The sequence below is a fragment of the Chenopodium quinoa genome, unplaced genomic scaffold, assembly GCF_001683475.1.
Source record: "Chenopodium quinoa cultivar QQ74 unplaced genomic scaffold, ASM168347v1, whole genome shotgun sequence".
NCBI classification, from domain to species: Eukaryota; Viridiplantae; Streptophyta; class Magnoliopsida; order Caryophyllales; family Amaranthaceae; genus Chenopodium; species Chenopodium quinoa.
This window is the reverse complement of record NW_018742329.1, coordinates 5,065,800-5,085,708: the sequence shown is the minus strand read 5'-3', so window position 1 is coordinate 5,085,708 and position 19,909 is coordinate 5,065,800. Positions and strand designations below refer to the sequence as shown.

General features: G+C 35.0%; 1 long non-coding RNA gene across 1 annotated transcript; it reads left to right on the top strand.

Moving 5' to 3' along the window:
• Positions 1–55: 55 nt before the first annotated feature.
• LOC110690765 lies at positions 56–2,401 on the top strand. The gene is made up of 5 exons (XR_002505160.1): positions 56–238; positions 474–516; positions 596–632; positions 1,853–1,983; positions 2,177–2,401. It is a non-coding gene; the product is annotated as an uncharacterized LOC110690765 (long non-coding RNA).
• The last annotated feature ends 17,508 nt before the right edge of the window (positions 2,402–19,909 follow it).

Sequence of the window (19,909 nt, the reverse complement as noted above, 5' to 3'; positions counted from 1 at the left end):
TTTTGGCTCGCATCATGGCATTACATTATAGGATAATAAAACCGTCGCTCTACATACCCTAACTCTCATAGTTTCATCAGTTTTAATTTTTTCATCTTTCTCCGTACCCAGTTCTCCAAAAACACTAAGAGATTCATGGAATTAGGATTTGGATCTGTATTTTCAGCGTGGTTCTTATAAATTGGGAAGCAGAATTTGCTTTTCTCTCATTCCTATGCTAGTTAGTAATTATTCAAAGGTACTTTTTATCATTTTTTTAATTTCTTGTTAAAATTGAGTATTTTAGATCTAGAGTTTTAATTTTCAGAAATGTTACGATTTAATGATGATAGAGGGTTAACTCATGAAGAACAGAGATTTAAGGGTTTTGTTTATGCTTCTCTAGTAGAAACCCCACTGTGAGAGAGAGGTATTGAGATAAACGAGTTTAATTTGTTGCAAATTTAACTAATGTACTTATTCTGAAATTTCAGAGTAGCAATGGGGTTCAGATTCAATCCTTAGTGCTTGAGCTAGGTTATTTTCCTCCCTTTACAGATTTGGTCTTCACTTTTTGAGTTATGCCTGTCCTTATTATGCCGTATTATTTTGCTAGATACAACGTTGCTTTAGAGGTCAATGAATTTATCCAGGTTAGAATTTCTAGCTTCTTTTTTTTTTTTCTTCTGTTATTTTGCTTTTTATAATTGTTGTGGTTTAATTTTTGATGTCAAATTGGCCATTTTGTTTCAATTTTTGCTTAATTTCTGATCTGATTGAGTAAATAAGTGGGGTTTTGTGTTTTTATTTTTTTTGTACGATTTGCTATGAATTTTTTTTGGAGTAATTGGTTGGTTTCTTAATTGCAAAGTTCTTATTGTTTAAACAGAATGGGGAATTTGGCTATTTTCTTGAATTTATGGTTGTTACTTTAACTTTTTATTTTATTCTCTTCTTTAGGAAGTAATTACATACCAGTATTACGGGAGTAGTACTTAGTATCTTACTCGTCCCAAAAAATTAAATAATTGGAGTTACTTAGATGGATTGGTGTGAGTATTAGTGTGTGACTAAACCATTTTAAACCTTATTTTTTGTTATTTTGGGAAGCTTAAGTATGTACTGATATTTCCAAATAAAATACAATGCAAGCTAGATTAAATATTAAACCCCTTTTAACATCTAAAAGACTGAAAGTTATTTATAAGAAATCAAACCTGTCTTTTGGGTAGGAACATTTTTTCTAGAGTGACAAGAGAAGCCTCCTAGTTATATTGGATTACTTTTTGTGGGAGATCATATCTGTTATGTGGTTGTGTCGGTGTTTTAGGTTTTTCAACAATTAGATTTTTTTTTTTAGATTTGTCGTAGTACTAATTTTAGTTGCCTTGAGCTACAGTTTTGTTTGTCTTAAAATGATATACCTGCAGTTGATATTAGCCCATAATCCCTTCGTGAAAGATATAGATCTTGAAAAGTTATCCAATCTAGGCTCAAGAATTTCTAAATTTGTAATTGTGTGCTAGAAGTTGTGCCTTTTGGAAATTTCAGTGGTCTGCTGCCATGGTTCTATCGCAGCGGGGATGTTTATTGCTCTCTTAAAGCCTATGCGGGTTTATTGCTTTGAGTTCGGTGTTTTTGATTAAATGAATACTTGGGATTTAGTTAAACATGAAGTGGCTAAATTTAAGTTGGGTGGGCTTCCTAAGATGATAAGTAGGTGCTTTGCCCGCGTTAAGGTCTTTATTATGTCTCATGCCACACGAGCAACAATTGTTTTTGGAATCTAGATCATCTGTGTGTCCTTTCTCTTTCTTGTTTCTTTCTTTCATAATATAGGACCTGAGATGCAACTATAAAAACTACGAAGCAGGTTTCTCAAACTTGCATTGTTTTATAATCGATGGAACTCTTGATTTCCTACATCAGTATGTATTTGGCAGCATGAAGTACTTTAGTGTTGTGGACTAAGAATTTCAGTACTCTTCAGCAATGAAACCAGAGGTAACTAGTGTTAGAAACCTTGTTATGCAGCTGGTTACATTTTTTATTACAAATCTGTAGTCTGTCTTTTAAATCTAATATAATTTGTCTTGTTGGGACTATAATCCACTAACTAGAAACATGTTTTATTCAACCAACAAAAATATATGGCAAATTTTAACTTCCAGCTCTAACATGCTTGTTATTGATGCAGGATGTTATGACTATTATATGTGTCAAGTCTACAAATTAATCAAGTCATTCCATGAAGACGTTAAATTAGCTCCAATTCAATAGAGAGAAGTTGCGTGTTTTTCGAAATAGTTGTAGTATTGCAACTATGCATTTTTATTTAATGTTAGCAGTTTAAGAAATCGAATGTCTTGTAAATGAATATTAGTTTAATAATGTTAGAATATAATCATAGTTTTTTGCATTATTTTACATATGTATACATATAATAATTTGTACTCTTGTTTAATTATGAATAAATTCAATTTATGGGTGAACTTTTTCTTGTGATTTTTTTTAATACTACGATATGGAGTATCTTTGCAAGTAATATAAATATTTTCCACATTGGATATTTTTATAGAGAATATGGACTTGAAAAGGTGTTACCCAATTTTAAATTATGGACACAAAAAAGCGTCGGTAGAATATCGTACATTTAAAGTATGAAATCAGAGACTTAAAAAAGCGTCACCAAATATGCGATTATAGACACAAAAAAGCGTCGAGAAATTTGAGAAAGTGCACGACACAATGCAAATATCGACGCTTTGTATACGAATTTGGACAATAAAAGCGTCGATATTTGCGACGCTTTTTGCGTAGAGGAATTTTCTCGACTAACTAATTTTCGACGCTTTTTAGAAGCGTCGAGAAAATAATTTTCAACGCTTTTTGGTGTCGAAAATATGCCTAAAAAGCGTCTAAAAACCACGGAAATTCTAGTAGTGACTATACAAAATATATACAAATATATCCGACAAATATTATCTAGAAATAATATCTATCACACCCCCACAATCGAAGCGGGAGGAGGTCTAGCTCCCTTGATAAGCCCTTAGTGAAGATGTCTGCAAACTGATATCGTGATGGAACATGAAGAGCTCGAACCTCACCCAACGCAAACTTTTCCCGAACAAAGTGGATGTCCATTTCCACATGTTTGGTGCATTGGTGATGAACCGGGTTACTAGAAAGATAGATTGTGCTGACATTATCACAATAAACGATAGTAGCCTGCCGGAGGGGACAATGAAGCTCTATTAATAAATTACGAAGCCAACACGCTTTAGAAACCACGTTCGCAATGCCTCGATACTCCGCCTCTGCACTTTGTTTAGATAAAGTAGGCTGACGCTTTGCTGACCAGGAAATGAGGTTGTCCCCGAGAAAAAACAATAACCCGATGTGGAACGACGGGTGTCGGGACAACCTCCCCAGTCAGCGTCAGTATAAGTAATCAAGCGAGTAGGAGCAGAAGGATATAAATGTAAATTGTGATCAATAGTACCCTAAATATAACGCAGAATGCGTTTTAACGCATCAAAATGCGGCTCTCTGGGATCGTGCATAAATAAACACACCTGTTGTACCGCATAAGCAATATCTGGACGAGTAAAAGTAAGATACTTAAGTGCACCTGCAAGGCTACGATACAGAGTATGATCCCGGAATGGAGAACCCGAATTAGCACTGAGTTTAGACTTAGTGTTGACTGGAGTGGCGACATGTTTACAAGAACTCATACCTACACACTCTAAGATTTCCTGAGCATATTTCTGTTGAGACAATAACATATAAGACGGTGTGCGAGTAACCGCAATTCCAAAAAGTAACTCAGTGGCCCTAGGTCTGACATAGGAAATTCTGTCAGCAAGCTAGAAATAATTCCCATGCGCAACCTGTCAGAAGAAATGACTAGAATAATATCATCAACATAAAGCAATAAATATGCCAAATCGTTCCCTTACCGAAAAGTGAAAAGAGAAGTGTCACTCTTAGCAATGACGAACCCCAACTTGATCAAATAATACGCAAAACGTTGGTACCAAGCCCGTGGGGCTTGTTTCAAACCATATAGAGCCTTGCGAAGGCGGTAGACATAGTCAGACTTTCTCCTATCATAGAAACCCGGAGAGGGTGATGCATATAAAATGTTTCCTGTAAGTCACCATGCAGAAAAGCATTTTTAACATCTAACTGATGTATGGACCACTTTTTAGCCATAGCTAAACTGAGTACTGTGCGAATAGTTGTCGGTTTGACGACCGGACTAAATGTCTCATCACAATCAACTCCAACTTCCTGCGACCTGCCATCACATACAAGACGAGATTTGTGCCTTTCAAGGTCACCATTAGACTTGTATTTATGCTTAAAAAGCCACATACAATTAACAATATTCACCCCTGAAGGCCGAGGTACCAAATCCCAAGTCTCTGTTTTAATTAAAGCACTATATTCATCAAACATCACGGCTTCCAATTATGGTATTGTAAGGCTTGTTTGTGATTTTTGGGTAATGGGGATTTATGCTCAAAGGTCAAGTGTGCATATTTAGGATTTGGTTTTGTAATGCCGTGGCATGACCTGGTTTGCATTTGGGGTGAAGAGAGTATTTGTGGTCTGGAAATGAGAGATTGGCGGGCTGTAGGAGTGGTAGGACCTGGGCTAAGGGTAGTCTGGGCTGAGATGGGAGTGCACATCCTAGCTGAAGGGGAGCCCGTGAGAGAAGGCGGGGTCTGGGGTGATCCGCCAGGTGCTGGTTGGGCCGTTGGTGACCCCGCGCCTGTTGGGATTGGGCTGCTAGGAGCTAGTTGGGCCGCTGGGTTACCAGCGCCCAATGGTGGGGCCTGGAGATGGAGTAGCGTGGGATTGGGCTTGTGGGGATGACTTGGGCTGCTGCAAAAAGAAGTGGGTGAGCAGTAGTGGAGAGGTGTCATCGTAGCCTAAAAAATCATAATCCTTTAAGGAAAAATTCTCCAAGTTTTTGTAGGGAAAACAAGACTCATTGAAGGTGACGTGTCTAGAAATAATAACTTTGCGAGTTTTAAGATCAAGACATTTGTAACCTCGGTGATTAAAGGGGTACCCTAGGAAAAGACAAGGAGTGGATCTAGGAGCAAGTTTATTAGGAGATGTGGCCGAGAGATTTGGAAAACATAGACAACCAAAAACCCGTAGGTGATCATAGGATGGGTTTCTACAAAACAATGCTTGGGCCGGGGTCATATGGTGAATAGATTTAGTTGGCAAAATATTGAGAAGGTAAATTGCCGTCTCAAGAGCATGTGACCAATATGACGGGGGTAAAGAAGCATGGAATAATAGAGTGCGTTTGACATTATTAATGGTTCGAATCATACGCTTAGCTTTCCCATTTTGAGAAGAGGTGTGAGGATAAGAAAATCTAAACACCAAACCATTATCTAGGCAAACTTTTTGAAAAGGTCGTTGTCAAATTCGCGACCGTGGTCATTTTGGAAAGATTTGATGGGACGCTTAAATTGAGTTTGCACATATTGACGGAAGTGTATGAAACTTTGGAAAGCTAGAGATTTGTAAGCAAGAGGGATAGCCCACACATAATGAGTAAAATCATCAAGAAGAACCAAATAATATTTATGACCATTAATGCTCCGAATAGGAGAAGTCCACAAATTAGCATAAATAATGTCAAAAGCAGAAGAAGTATTATTATTCGAATCGTAAAAAGGAAGTCTAACATGTTTTCCTATTTGACATGAATTGCAAAAAGAGGGGTCGTGCTCCTTATTACAAGAAATAAAATTATTTCTCCTAAGAAATTTTAAAGAAGAGTCCCCGGGATATCCTAGACGATCATGCCAAGGGGTGATAGCGGTGAGAGATGTGGCTAGACAAGTGCTTGGAGTGTTTGTGGTGACTGGATAAAGCTCCCCGGCACTATTGCATCTCGTTATTACCCTCCCCGTTCAAAGATCCTTCATAGAAAAACCATTAGGGTCAAATTCAATAGACACAGAATTATCAGAAGTAAATTTACGCATAGAAATAAGGTTTTTGATAATTTGAGGTGCAAGAAGGACATTGTTGAGCCTAAGGGAATTATTTGGAAGGGTTGTGTGATCATAACCAATAATTGGAATGCGATGACCATTACCTACTAAAATATGATTATTAGTGCTTAAATTAAAAAGGGGAAGGAGTGTACCGACATTATTCGTCATAAGAGAGGTTGCACCCGAGTCCATGTACCATCCATTTTCCGAAGTTGAAAGACTCATTGATGAGTATGCACTGCCTAATTCCGTTGGCGTCATCGGCGGGCCATAGTTAACTGGCCCCATGGAGTAGGCCTGCATAGGGGGCGGCTTAGGACAGGCCTGGGCTGATATGGCCTTGCTGTGGGAAAGGGCGCTGGAGGTACAGCCCAAGCTTGCTGGTTCTGCCAAGCCTGCTGAGCATTGGGCCACTACTGCTGGGCCCAAGGCTGCCCAATAAGATAATTATACAAATATATCCTGACAAATATTATCTAAAAATAATATCTATCACATGTAAACTCATGGAACTTAGGATCGGAGGCATATTACGAAAAATATATTTCAAAGATTTTAAAATATTTAGTACAAACAACTTTAAGGGGATTAACACAAATAAAGAGTACTAGTAGCAGAGTATTGGATAATCAATAGAAAAATATATGTAAATTTTACAAAATTAAAATATTTTATGTAGCTTCACTAACTAAATATTGGTTACAACTAGCAAAAAAAGAAAACAAATTATAATCAAGTGATAAAACTAACTACCCTTCCTTACAATGTGTGACTGTGTGTTGTCACTAGTAGAAAAAACGTATTTGGCACCGGTTCAAACCCGGCCTAAGGCACCGGTTTGAACCCGTGCCTATGTGGGGGGTGCCAAATACCCCCTTTTTGGCACCGGTTCAAAACCGGTGCCATAAATCGGTTTTGGCACCGGTTAACCGGTGCCTTAACTAATTCCGCGAAATAAATTTTTTTGGTGGAAGCTCTTTTAGGCACCGGTTAACCGGTGCCTTTTTGGTATTATTATTATTTTTTTTAACTTTTTTCTTGCAATAATAATAAAAATAATATACAAACAAGTTAACAAAGATCAGAAATACGAACCAAACAAAATGGTAAAATACGGAGTCTTGATCGAAATTGTTATAACATCAAAACAATTGTAAATCACATTATATTCAAGTAAATTGTTATTGTACAATACAAAAAAAAAAAATTAAAAAGTTACAATAAATTATAATGAAATTCTAACTCGGAAATTGAAATTGTAAAACAATAAAATAAAATAAAATAAAAAACAAAAAAATTACAACATCAAAACAATATTCCAAAAAAAAAGTCTTGAATCCTTGAATTGTAGCATGAATTAACACCTGCATCAATAATAACCCAGAAATTATTAAAACTAAAAAAAAAAAAAAAAAAAAACAAGAAATATAGAAAACCCAGAAAACTCATGCATGCAAAAGAAAGAGAAAGAGAAAATCAATATAGAAAACCCTGAAAACCGCACAAACATTGAATTAACCCCAAACTTTCGAAAATCAATTAACCCCAAAACTTTCGAAAATCAATTAATCCAGAAACTTTCGAAAATCAATTAACCCAGAACAACAATTAACCCAAAACTTTCAAAAATCAATTAATCCCAGAAATTTTGAAAAATCAATTAAGTGCAAATTTACAACAATCAAACCCAAAAAAATTAAGACAATGAATTATAATTACACCAATAAATTTTGAACAATATTACAACAATCAAACCCAAAAAAATTAAGGCATATAAGAATCCTTACCAATTAAACCAAGAAACATGCACTAACCTCAAATTTGACCAGAAAATAAGTTGTATTAGTGGCGGCGGTGGTTAGTGGCGTCGGTGGTGGTGGGCAGAAGACAGAAGAGAGGTGGGAGATCTAGAAAGAAGAGGACATAGAAGGGAGAGAGGACAGAGAAGAGAGGTCGGAAAGAGAAGGAGGGGAGGAGAGGAACGCCGACGATCTAGCTTAGATCAGAGGAGGAAGAAGATAAGGGGATCGTGATTAGAGGAGAGAGAAGGAGAAGTGTCGTGGGAATGAGGAGAGAGAAGGAGGTAGCTAGGTTAGGTTATATTAGGGTGTATTTATATAAAGGAAAGGCCGAGTTTTTTTTTTTTTGGAGCAACGGTTCAGTGGCACCGGTTCAAACCGGTGGCCATTTTATTTTTGGCACCGGTTTGAGCTGAACCGGTGCCATTGTTCTCAGTCTAATTCCCCGCCCAATTGTTGGCCGGTTTTTGGCACCGGTTTGGCCTGAACCGGTGCCAATTGGGGGTTGCCTTTTTGTATTTGTCTACTAGTGTGTTGTCATACACACAGATAAATATTGAAAATATTTGTATTGAGGATACATTTTGGGAAATAATAGGATATATTTTGTTTTTGACAAATTAGGTTACGGTCTTGTGAGAAGACGTTCCTAATTTTCCCTGTATTTTACTTTTTCAAAAAAAAAGGATATATTTTGTGACCATATTTTATGGCTAGAATATATTTTAATTAGCTTTTGTTAGTTTCCTAATTCTATCTTCTTCTTCTTTTTTTTTTTTTTTTTTTTTTTTTTTTTTTTTTTTTGTGTGTGTTTAGAGAGCCACAAGGGCGGGGAATGAGAATCGATTCTAAGATCTCTTGGAATCGGGAGGGGAGCTCTAACCACTTGAGCTATCCCTCACTCTCAGTTTCCTAATTCTATCTAATTAGGGTAAACTTGTATTATATATTTTCCATGGCATCAATAATGAGAATCAAGCTATTATGTTAATTCAATTTAGCAAACTGTTATCGTATTCAATTCTATCCCCCTTCTCTTCCTTGAGTACTAGTTGCACTTTCAACATCACTGTCCAACCATTGTTCCTTGTCAAAGATAGCCTTGATTCATTCCACATGATAAGCTACTACTCCCTCCGTCCGGAAGTCCCACAATATATTTTCTATTTTCCTATTTTGGAGACCCAAAATGTTGTTAATGTTTCCATATTTTTTATAATAATATATAAAGATCATTATACCCCAATTTTTTTTAACTTCATTCCTATTACTTTCTAAATTACCCATGAATCTTGCACATGCCTTGTATTTTTTGCAATTTTTCTCACTAACTTTTGTCTATTGAAAACTTGTCTAAAAGGTACTTACTACCTCCGTTTTATAAAATCTACAACAAAGGGCCTTGCACCGTTCCCAAGGCAAAATTTCTTAAGCAAAGATTAGTAAATAAAAGGGCATGTGATTAATTGGATGAGAGAAAATAACCGCACCACAACCACCCAAAACACAACCAGCGCACCACCACCAGACCACTGCACCAAACCACCAACACCACCAGACCACCAACACCACAACCAGACCACCAACACCACCAGACCACCAACACACGAAGCCCCACCTCACCACCACCAATCACCTCGCACAACCACCCAAAACTCATCCAACCAACTCGCACCTCCACCAACAACCCACCCAACCACCAACGAACCAAGACCCCAACTCACCACCAAAGAACCAAAACCCCCACTTACCACCACCAACAAACCCACCCAACCAAATTGCAGACCCCCAAATTGCAACCTAATCGCAGACCCCCAAATCGCAACCAATCGCAGACCTCAAAATCGCAACCTAATCGCATACCCCCAAATCGCACGACACCCAAATCACAGACCTCCAAATCGTCGTGATTTGGCAGAGTGACGTGAAAGGTCGGGGTGAACGATGACAACTTTGAACGGGGAAATAGAGGCAGCGGTTTCGTGGTGGTGGTGGTTTTATGGTTGTGAGTGATGAGAGGGAATTGATCTGAGTGGTGGTGTCGTGCAGCTAGTGGTGGTGTCGTGCTGTTGGTGGTGGTTCATAGGGAGGAGAGAGAAAAAATGGTGATGTTGGTGGTGGATGTGGTTGTGAGGGTGGAGAGAGAATGTGGGTTAGGGTTTTAATTAAGAATAAATTAATTTGGGTTAAAGAGTTAATATGTTATTTATTGTAGTTAAGTAAAATTTAGTAAGGGTATGGTGGTAATTTTACACAATAAAATTTACTAAAAGGGGAAACTTTTGGTTTGTTGCACATAATGTGTATTTTCCGTTTTAGGAAATTGTTGCAGATTTTATGAAACAGAGGTAATATATGTTTACCTTTTTGTGAAAAAAGGCCTTATACGATCAAAGTGGTGAAAAATGTCCTTATAAGTTACTTTTGTTGTGAGGAGGGACCTTGACATCGGAATATGACCGTTGACTGTACTTTTCCAGTATTGACCATCATGTAATATGTGCATGATGTTTTAAAAATGTCTTTTCCTTCTTTTTTTTTCTCTTGATTTTAAGGAAAGAGAAGGGATTTCGAGAGAAAATTTGGGGATAATAAGAGAGAAAATGTGAAGCGTGGAAAAAAAAATGAACGAAATGGCCTTTTGAAAACATCACGTGCCACGTACGCGAGTGATGGTCAACACCGAAAAAGTAAAGTCAATACCTCAATGGCCATATTCCGATGTAAAGGTCCCTCCTCACAACAAAAGTGACTTATAAGGCCTTTTTTCACCACTTTGAATATATAAGGTCCTTCTTCACAAAAAAGTGAACATATAAGTACCTTTCTAACAAATTTATCTTTGTCTAATTGTACTTTTCACTATTTTAATGTATTGTATCTTTTTTTCCTCGCATTTTTTAAATACCATGAAAAACTGTTAGAGATATGAGATATCAGAAAATATATGTGTGATATATTTTCCGTAGATATCATTTAAGAGAATAATATATTTAATTAGGATATTTATGTTAAGATATTATTTTGAGAATATATCTTTAGGGTTTATGGTTAGACGTATATCTTTTAGGAAGATTGTTTCCTATCTTATGAACTTAGGTTTTGTATAAATACTCAACCTATTGATGAATAATAATCAAGCAATACAAAAATCATTCCATTCTCTCTTCTCCCTATTTTGTCATGGTATCAAGAGCAGGTTAAATCTTGGGACCGCTCACAAAAATTTTCCCCCCTGCCGGTGGGTTAGAAAATTATACTCACCGGCGGGATTCATAAATTTTACCGAAAAAATTCCGCTGTGCAAATTTATTTTTTTGTGAGTTGATTCGAGCATGATTTTTCTCTTTTGGATATTAGTTTGGTTTTACTCTAAAAGACCAATAAGATAATTGAGTATGGTTTACTCTGAAAGACCAATAAAAGATTTGAGTGTGGTTTACTATGAAAAACCAAGATTTGAGTGTGGTTTACTCTGAAAAACCAAAATTTGAGTGTGGTTTACTCTGAAAAACCAATAAAAGATTTGAGTGTGGTTTACTCTGAAAAACCAATAAAAGATTTGAGGGTGGTTTACTCTTGAAAAACCAATATTTAATTGGAGGTCGGTTTTGCTCTAGAAAAACCAAAAAATGTTATATTTGCAGGTTCGAAAAGAATGACGTTCCTGTTTGATTAATGACTGATGAGTTCGAAAAGATGAACGTTCTCATCGTTGAAAAAGAAGAAACAAAAATTGAAGGAGGTATCACAAGATAGAGTGTGCATCTCGACTTCAACAAAGTGAAGAATTTTCAATCGCAACGTTCGTGCTACTGCCGTTACGATTGCGGGGAGGGTGTTATAGATATGAGATATCAGAAAATATATGTGTGATATATTTTCCGTAGATATCATTTAAGAGAATAATATATTTAATTAGGATATTTATGTTAAGATATTATTTTGAGAATATATCTTTAGGGTTTACGGTTAGACGTATATCTTTTAGGATGATTGTTTCCTATCTTATGAACTTAGGTTTTGTATAAATACTCAACCTATTGATGAATAATAATCAAGCAATACAAAAGTCATTCCATTCTCTCTTCTCCCTAATTTGTCAAAAACACAAACATGAACTATATAATGGGATGAAGGGAGTATTTATTTACTTACTAGAAGGTAATTCATGCACAAATTTAATTTGCTCGGTTAAGTTATATTTCCATGATTGCTTGCTCTCGTGACATGCTGATATGTATTAATCAAGATATTTAATTACCATGCCAAGACACCCTAGTTTATGTATATTGATAGTAAGCATAGACTTTTCATCAAGGATCCTATACCCATCATTGACTCATTCAGGCTTTATATATGTCCTTGAATCATGTGTTAATTAACTTTTTCAATCTGGCTATTGTGTTAGCTAGATAAGATGTCATCATCGTTGTTCTAACTTTAGCATTTTTACCTTCTCCTAGCCTACATAATCTCACTGTTGTTGTTAGCAAAGCATTTGGTCAACATTTGCTTCAAAAAAAAAAAAAAAAAAAGCATTTGGTCAACATCTATTTAAAAAGACATGTTAGAAAAGAAGGTAACAATTACCTTCCAGTATTGTTAGAATTGAATTAGCCTAATTTAGTTCATTCTTTTTTTCTTTTTTTTTTCTTTTTTTTTTTTTGTGGGGGGGGGGGGGGAGTGGAGCCCACACAGCCCATCTTAGGAGGAAACTATGGGTGGGAATGCCCAGGGATGTGCTCGATCCCGGGTCGAGGCCATGGAGTAGGAATGGCAACGGATCGGATTCGGGTCGGATGGAGCTTCACCCGCATCCACCCGAATTTACCATCCACTCTACCCGATCCACCCGTCACCCGCAAAACTCATCACCCGCATCCGATCCATCCGTCATCCACGGGTGAAACAGGTGGATAGGATGCTTAACGGGTGATAATTACAATGTTTAAAAAAAATCATAATTATCAAATACTATAGCACTAATAATCACAATTCAAAATCATAATTACAACGGTTAAAAAAATCATAATTACAACAATAATTAGAATTCAAAATCATGAACAAAATATATTTCTTCATATAATCCTAACATTATTCTTTAGCCAACAAAACATACATCCTAAGTTCCTAACCTTTTCCCTTTTTTGAATTTAAAATAGGATAAAGAAAACTCAGAAATTTGAACAAAGACAGGGTTTATTAAAAAATTATCTTAAGTAAAACAAATTAGAGGGAGGTTATGAGGAGTGGCGCCACTTGCCAGTGAGGAGTGTCCCAAACTCGCCGATGAGGACGGAGGAATGTGGAGGTATATGGTTTTAATGGAGTATCAGTGAGGACAGAGTGAGTTTCAGTGGAGTTTCATAGAGGAGAGATTGTGAGGGACTGAATGAGAGTGAGTTTTAGTAAGAGGGATGGAGAGGGTGGCGTTAAGACACAGTGAGCATTTGGGATTTTGGGTTAGGGTTTTAAAAATTAGGGGGAACCTTTATATTTTTTTAAAATAAAAATTGATAATCTTAAAAATAATCTGAAATATATAAACATTGTATATATTATAGAATATAAGATTTTAAAATTTCTGAAAAAAATTTATTTATATATATATTTGGGTGGATTTGGGTGATAAATGGATGACGGATCGGGTGACGGATGAAACGGAGCCCCACCCGAATCCGTTCAGTCACCCGCTTCATCCGTCACCCGCCGTTCATCCGTTTAACGCGGATTTTCGTCCATTATTGATATCGGGTTGATCGGATTTACAGATATCCATTTAGAATTGCCATCCCTAAATGTGAGTGTAGCTCCACTGAGCTATTCACTCACTGCACGTTCATTCCTAATGTAGCATTGAAGTTTTCAACCAATTTTTTTGACAATGGATATGATGGCCTTATATATATATACTCCATGTTGATTGAGGTCCAACCTTGGTAAGGAAGTGGAAATGAAGGAAATTTATGCATTTGTAAATACATAATATTGATTAAAATATTTTAAAAACACATGGTAGAGAGAGAAAAGAGGAGAGATAGGAAGAGAGAGGTCTGTAGGTGGACCCCACCTATTTTTTGATCGGATTGTATCACGTGATGGGGGACTACATGTTGATTGTTCCACTGAAAGTTTATATGGTACAATTGAATCCTCAGTTGTACTATTTATGCATAAATTTTGTACAACTGAATGCATATATAATACCATTATGTGTATATATAGTATCACTATATATTAAGTGATGTTGTCGTAAAAAAAAAATAGGTTATATATATATACCATTTGATCATCCAATGATACCAGAATATGCATTCGTTTGTACATATGTATAATAACATGAATACCCCTTGTTATGCATTATTTTTACATGCCTAACATTCCTCCCTTTAAAATCCCTCCAACCTTTGTAAGCGAGATAAGTGAACTTTGTGTGAATCAAATGTCTTATCTCGCTGTTTCATTGTTTTCAAATGTCTAATTGTTTGTCTTTTGGCTTAATAACAACTTTGGGCTTCCAATCATATCAATATCGGTCATCCAACTACCAAACATAAGGTGCAAACGTTTTAACTCTGCCTATTTTGTTCAATTTCAGCAATTTTTTATTTTTATTATTTATTATTATTATTATTATTTTTTTTTTGGGTTGGTCTTAATTTTGATTAATAATTGTTAGATTATGGCAAACTCCTCAAATTGGTATTGATACCATTAATCAGTATACATAGAGGATCCCCTGTTTCATTGTTTTCAAATGTCTAATTGTTTGTCTTTTGGCTTAATAACAACTTTGGGCTTCCAATCATATCAATATCGGTCATCCAACTATAAATTCTCAATTATCATATTTTTATAACATATCGACCATTATATACATCATTTCATATCTAATAAAAAATCTTTCATGATCCTTTTTTTTGATCAAAATTTGTCAGCTATATTTTAAGATTTTTTTTAAAAAAAAAACACTAATTATAATGATATTGGTTGTTAAAATTACCGTGCATGACACAGGAAATAACCTATTATAAATTCATAAATTTTAAATGAATGAATTCAAAAGTAATTTGGTTGATTTACGTGGAATATAATTTAATTAGCTCTATACTAGGTTATTTCCTGTGTCATGCACGGTAATTTTAACAACCAATATCATTATAATTAGTGTTTTTTTTTTAAAAAAAAAAATCTTAAAATATAGCTGACAAATTTTGATCAAAATAAAGGATCATGAAAGATTTTTTATTAGATATGAAATGATGTATATAATGGTCGATATGTTATAAAAATATGATAATTGTGAAATATTATTTTAAGATTGAAATAAATGTATGAAAAATAAATTTTATTGGTTAGAGTAAGACAAATTTGTATTATTAGTTCATAGGAAGATTTGTAAAATAGATTATTTTGGATAATTTTTATTCTATAAGAAGCATTAGAATAAAGAAAGAAAAATATTGAGAATGTGGAAGAAATAATAATAATAATAATAATAATAATAATAATAATAATAATAATTTACTATAGTTAAGTTTCACATTATAGTGGTTTGTTATTTTAATAGTTTTGCATATGTTTGGAGCTATTTTCATTCTCATTTGTAATATATTAATATTTTGGCATTTTAAAAGTTTTGAATATTTGTAGAATGTTTTGCAAATTATTTTAAGAAATTTTTTATAGCTTTAAATATTTGTCTTAGTTAATTTTTATTTTTTTATTTTAAGTAATTATATAGTATACAATTAGCGAATTATTTTTGTATAAGATTTGTTCGTTTAATAGAAATTATCTTGTAAAAAAAAAAGGACATACCATGAGATGACATGTGTCATTGTTGGTGTGTCTTTTAGTATATAAGTTATTAATTGATTAATGATTATTGATGATTGATTGATTTCGTGTCTATGGTTTTTCTTGATAAGATTCATTTTGAATTTTAATTAGAAAGGTAGGGGATGAATAGTTAAGGGAAATTATAAAGGGGCATTTTAATATTTTGTTAAGTTTCCCTTTCCAATATTTTTTTTAACCAATTAACGTGAATAAGGTCATTTGGAAGATATATAAGTTAGCAAGGATTATTTTGTTAAAAAAGAAGAAAAAAAAAGCGGAACCATTCCAATCATTCAACATATTAAAATTTAGGGAGCTTCTATTGAAAAAAAAAAGTTTTAAATAAAAATTATTTTGTATTTAAGACGGTGAAAAAACGTGTAATATGTTTGATATATTGTGTGGTCGGCTGACACACACCAAAATGATGATTAGGCAACTCTTTACTAATCAAGTAATCTTTTATCAAGTAATCCTTGCTGAGTATCCTATAACCAAGCAAGCAATCCTTGACCAATTAACCCCGGCCACACCCATGTCGTATTATTTACAACTACAAGTACATATTTGTTATACCTTATACCATAAACTTCTTAAAAATTGAGAGTGAGGGATAGCTCAAGTGGTTAGAGTTTCCCTCCCGATTTCAGAAAATCCTGCGATCGATTCTCACCCCCACCTTTGTGGCCCTCTAAACACCAAAAAAAAATATAATAATAATAAATAAATAAACTTCTTAAAAATTTGTGAAGAGTATATTAAATAAAACCTCCAAGTCTCCAACCAATATAATAATATAATATACCTACCAAATTTATTGTTTTGGCCCCATATTTGATTTTTTTTTTTTTAATTTTTTTTTTTGACGGAATAGTTTTGCTTTTCTTGAATAGAACTTTAACACCTAATTATTGCTCCTTTCCCTCCAGTTAATTGCCTCCTTCTCCATCCTCCCTTCTCATCCATTGAAATCTACTCACTCAATTCATCAAACACAACTCGACAACTCGCGCTCAACACGTGAAAGGACGAATGATCAAGAATGGTACATATAATTGACAAAGGAAACAAAGAGGATCCCCTGTTTCATTGTTTTCAAATGTCTAATTGTTTGTCTTTTGGCTTAATAACAACTTTGGGCTTCCAATCATATCAATATCGGTCATCCAACTACCAAACATAAGGTGCAAACGTTTTAACTCTGCCTATTTTGTTCAATTTCAGCAATTTTTTATTTTTATTATTTATTATTATTATTATTATTTTTTTTTTGGGTTGGTCTTAATTTTGATTAATAATTGTTAGATTATGGCAAACTCCTCAAATTGGTATTATACCATTAATCAGTATACATAGAGTTTTACAAGACTAACCCTAATCATGTTAGGGAACCTCATGCGATAAAAATACAAACTATACTCAAAGTCTATATCTATAACAAATATTATCTTAAATATAATATTATATCACACCCCCGCATTCATAGCGGGGTGGAGGTCATGCGTTAAGACCGGATCTTAAATCCAAAAATAAGTCTCGTGGAAGGCCTTTGTGAAAATGTCGGCAAATTGAAACCTGGTAGGAACATGTAGACACCGAACATGACCCAGCCCAACCTTCTCTCAAACAAAATGAATATCCATCTCCACATGCTTGGTACATTGGTGTTGAACCGGGACACATAGCTAGATAGCACTGATATTATCACAATAAACAATAGTAGCCCGATGAAGAGGACAATGAAGCTCAAGTAACAGATTACAAAGCCAACAAGCCTCAAAAACAACATTAGCCACACTTCGATATTCTGCTTCCATACTCAGCTCGGTTGGGGTAAAGTAGGTTAACCAAGAAACGGGTTGACCCCCAGAAAGCAATAGTAACCCGACTTTAAACGACGAGTATCGAGACAACCTCCTCAGTGAGTGTTAATATAAGTAATTAAACGAGTCAGAGCAGACGGATATAAATATAATTCATGATTAATGGTACTCTGAATTTACGCAGAATGCGATTTAACGCATCATAATGCAAGATTCTTGGAATAATACATGAAAAGACTTACTTGCTATACCGCATAAGCAATATCTGACTTAGTGAAAGTGAGATACTAAAGAACCCCTGCTAAACTGCGGTATAGAGTAGGATCTTGGAATGATGGTCTCGAATTTGCACTAGTTTTAGACTTAGTATCGATAGGAGTTGTTGCGGGTATGCAAGAGGCCATACCTGCATGCTCTAGGATCTCTTGCGCATATTTCTATTGGGACAAAGGTAAAAATGAGATTTACAAGTCACTACAATGCCTAAAAAAGTAAAAAGTATCTCAAAGGCTCCAAGTCGATCTGACATAATATAAACTCAATTTATAACTCAAAAATGATTCATGCTCGCAACTTGTCATTAGAAGTGACTAATATAATGTCATCAACATAGAGAAGCAAATATGTCATATCATTACCTTGTCGAAAATTAAAAGGGATTGTCACTCTTAACAATGACAAACCCCATTTTTATAAAAAATTCCCAAATCATTAGTACCAAGCTCGCATACCTTGTTTTAAACCATATGAGTCTTGCGAAGCCGACAAAAATATATAATTGGGTGTTTTGTCGATCAACAAAGCCCGGAGGTTGACGCATATAAATAGTTTCCTGTAAGCCTGTAAGTCACCATGTAAGAAGACATTTTAGACATCTAATTGATGAATAGACCACTTCCTAGCCATAACTAAATTAAGAAAAATGCGAATAGTAGTCAGTTTAACTACCAGACACTAATAGTCTCATCACAATATACACCTTCCTGTGACCTACCATCACAAAGAAGCCGAGCTTTGTGCCTTTCTAGGTCACTATTAGACTTGTATATATTTGTGTTTAAACAACTACATATAATTAATAATATTCACTCCCGTAGGCTTATGCACCAAATTTCAAGTCCCTGTTTTAAATAATGCACTATATTCATCATTTATTGTCGTATTACAATTTTGATCATTTAAGCTTTGTTTGCAAGTTTTGGGTAGCGGTGATTTATGTGGAGCTGACATGGCATAATGCGCATATTTGGCATTGTGCTTGAATATGCCGTAGAGAGAGCGGGTTTGCATTGGAGGTGAGTTAAGAGTAAAGGGTAAAGGTGAAGGGTCAACTCGTTAGTGTGATCCAAGTGATCGAAGAATGGGTTGTGGTAGTTGCAAACCTTGCTGGGCCAGGAGAAAAAACCCTCTTATTGGATCGTTGGAGAACCAACATGCGCTGGGCCAGTGGCAATCAGTGGTGTTTGGGTTACTGAGTTGCTCTCTAGGCTACGAGCATGATGTGTTGGGCCTAGCGAGGGGGGAGATGCCATGCTAGAGATGTTAGGCTGTTAAGACTAAGTAAAGCTGGGGCCAAAATGCTGTTTGGGTGCATGTGTGGGCTTGTGTTTGACGCATGAAAGTCTAACTGGCTAATACAAGAGGGGGGGTGAATTGTATTTGAGGTGAAATCTAAAAACTTTTGCGGAATTTAACTAAATGAAATAATGACGAGAGAAGATATAGGCTTTTCTAAATTTCCACTATGTAATCAAACTCTTTACAAGTGAAGATTCAAACCCGTTAACAAGTTCCACAAATTAGGAACTTGTTCCCAACTCTCACAGAAGCCTTCAGCAGCGAAGCTTCCTTGACCTCACCTTACACAAACTCACAATCCCAAACCCCAAAGTGCTTCAATACAATCTGTAATTACAAATACCTATTACACTCAAGAATATATGAAGGAAAATAACTCTCTTTATGTTAGTAGGTTGCTACTGGAATTCTTATGCTCAAGAGTTATGTTTTGCTGAGATAGTTTGCATGAGTATTTATAGAGAAGGCTTAGTCATTAACCTCCACTATAATCACGTCCACATGCCAACACCCCACTAACAACTTGTGGAGTTATCTTGACAGATGGTGATCACGAAGGAGGTTTCTTAGCCTTATCTCACTAATCCACTATCTGAACAACTTGATAAACATTAGCTTTGATAAAACCGTATAATCAGAGATTTTCACAACAAAGAAAACTGTTTGTTAACTCTATCAAAAGTTTGTTTAAAAAGATTTTATTTTAAAAAGGATTTTATTTGAAAAGATAAATTAATTATTTATATTAAAACAACTAGATAATTATCTTAGATAATTATCTTTATTCGAAATTAGATGACTAGATAAAACTTTTATAAATTATCTTTTTCCTTAAGAAATTATCTTTTAA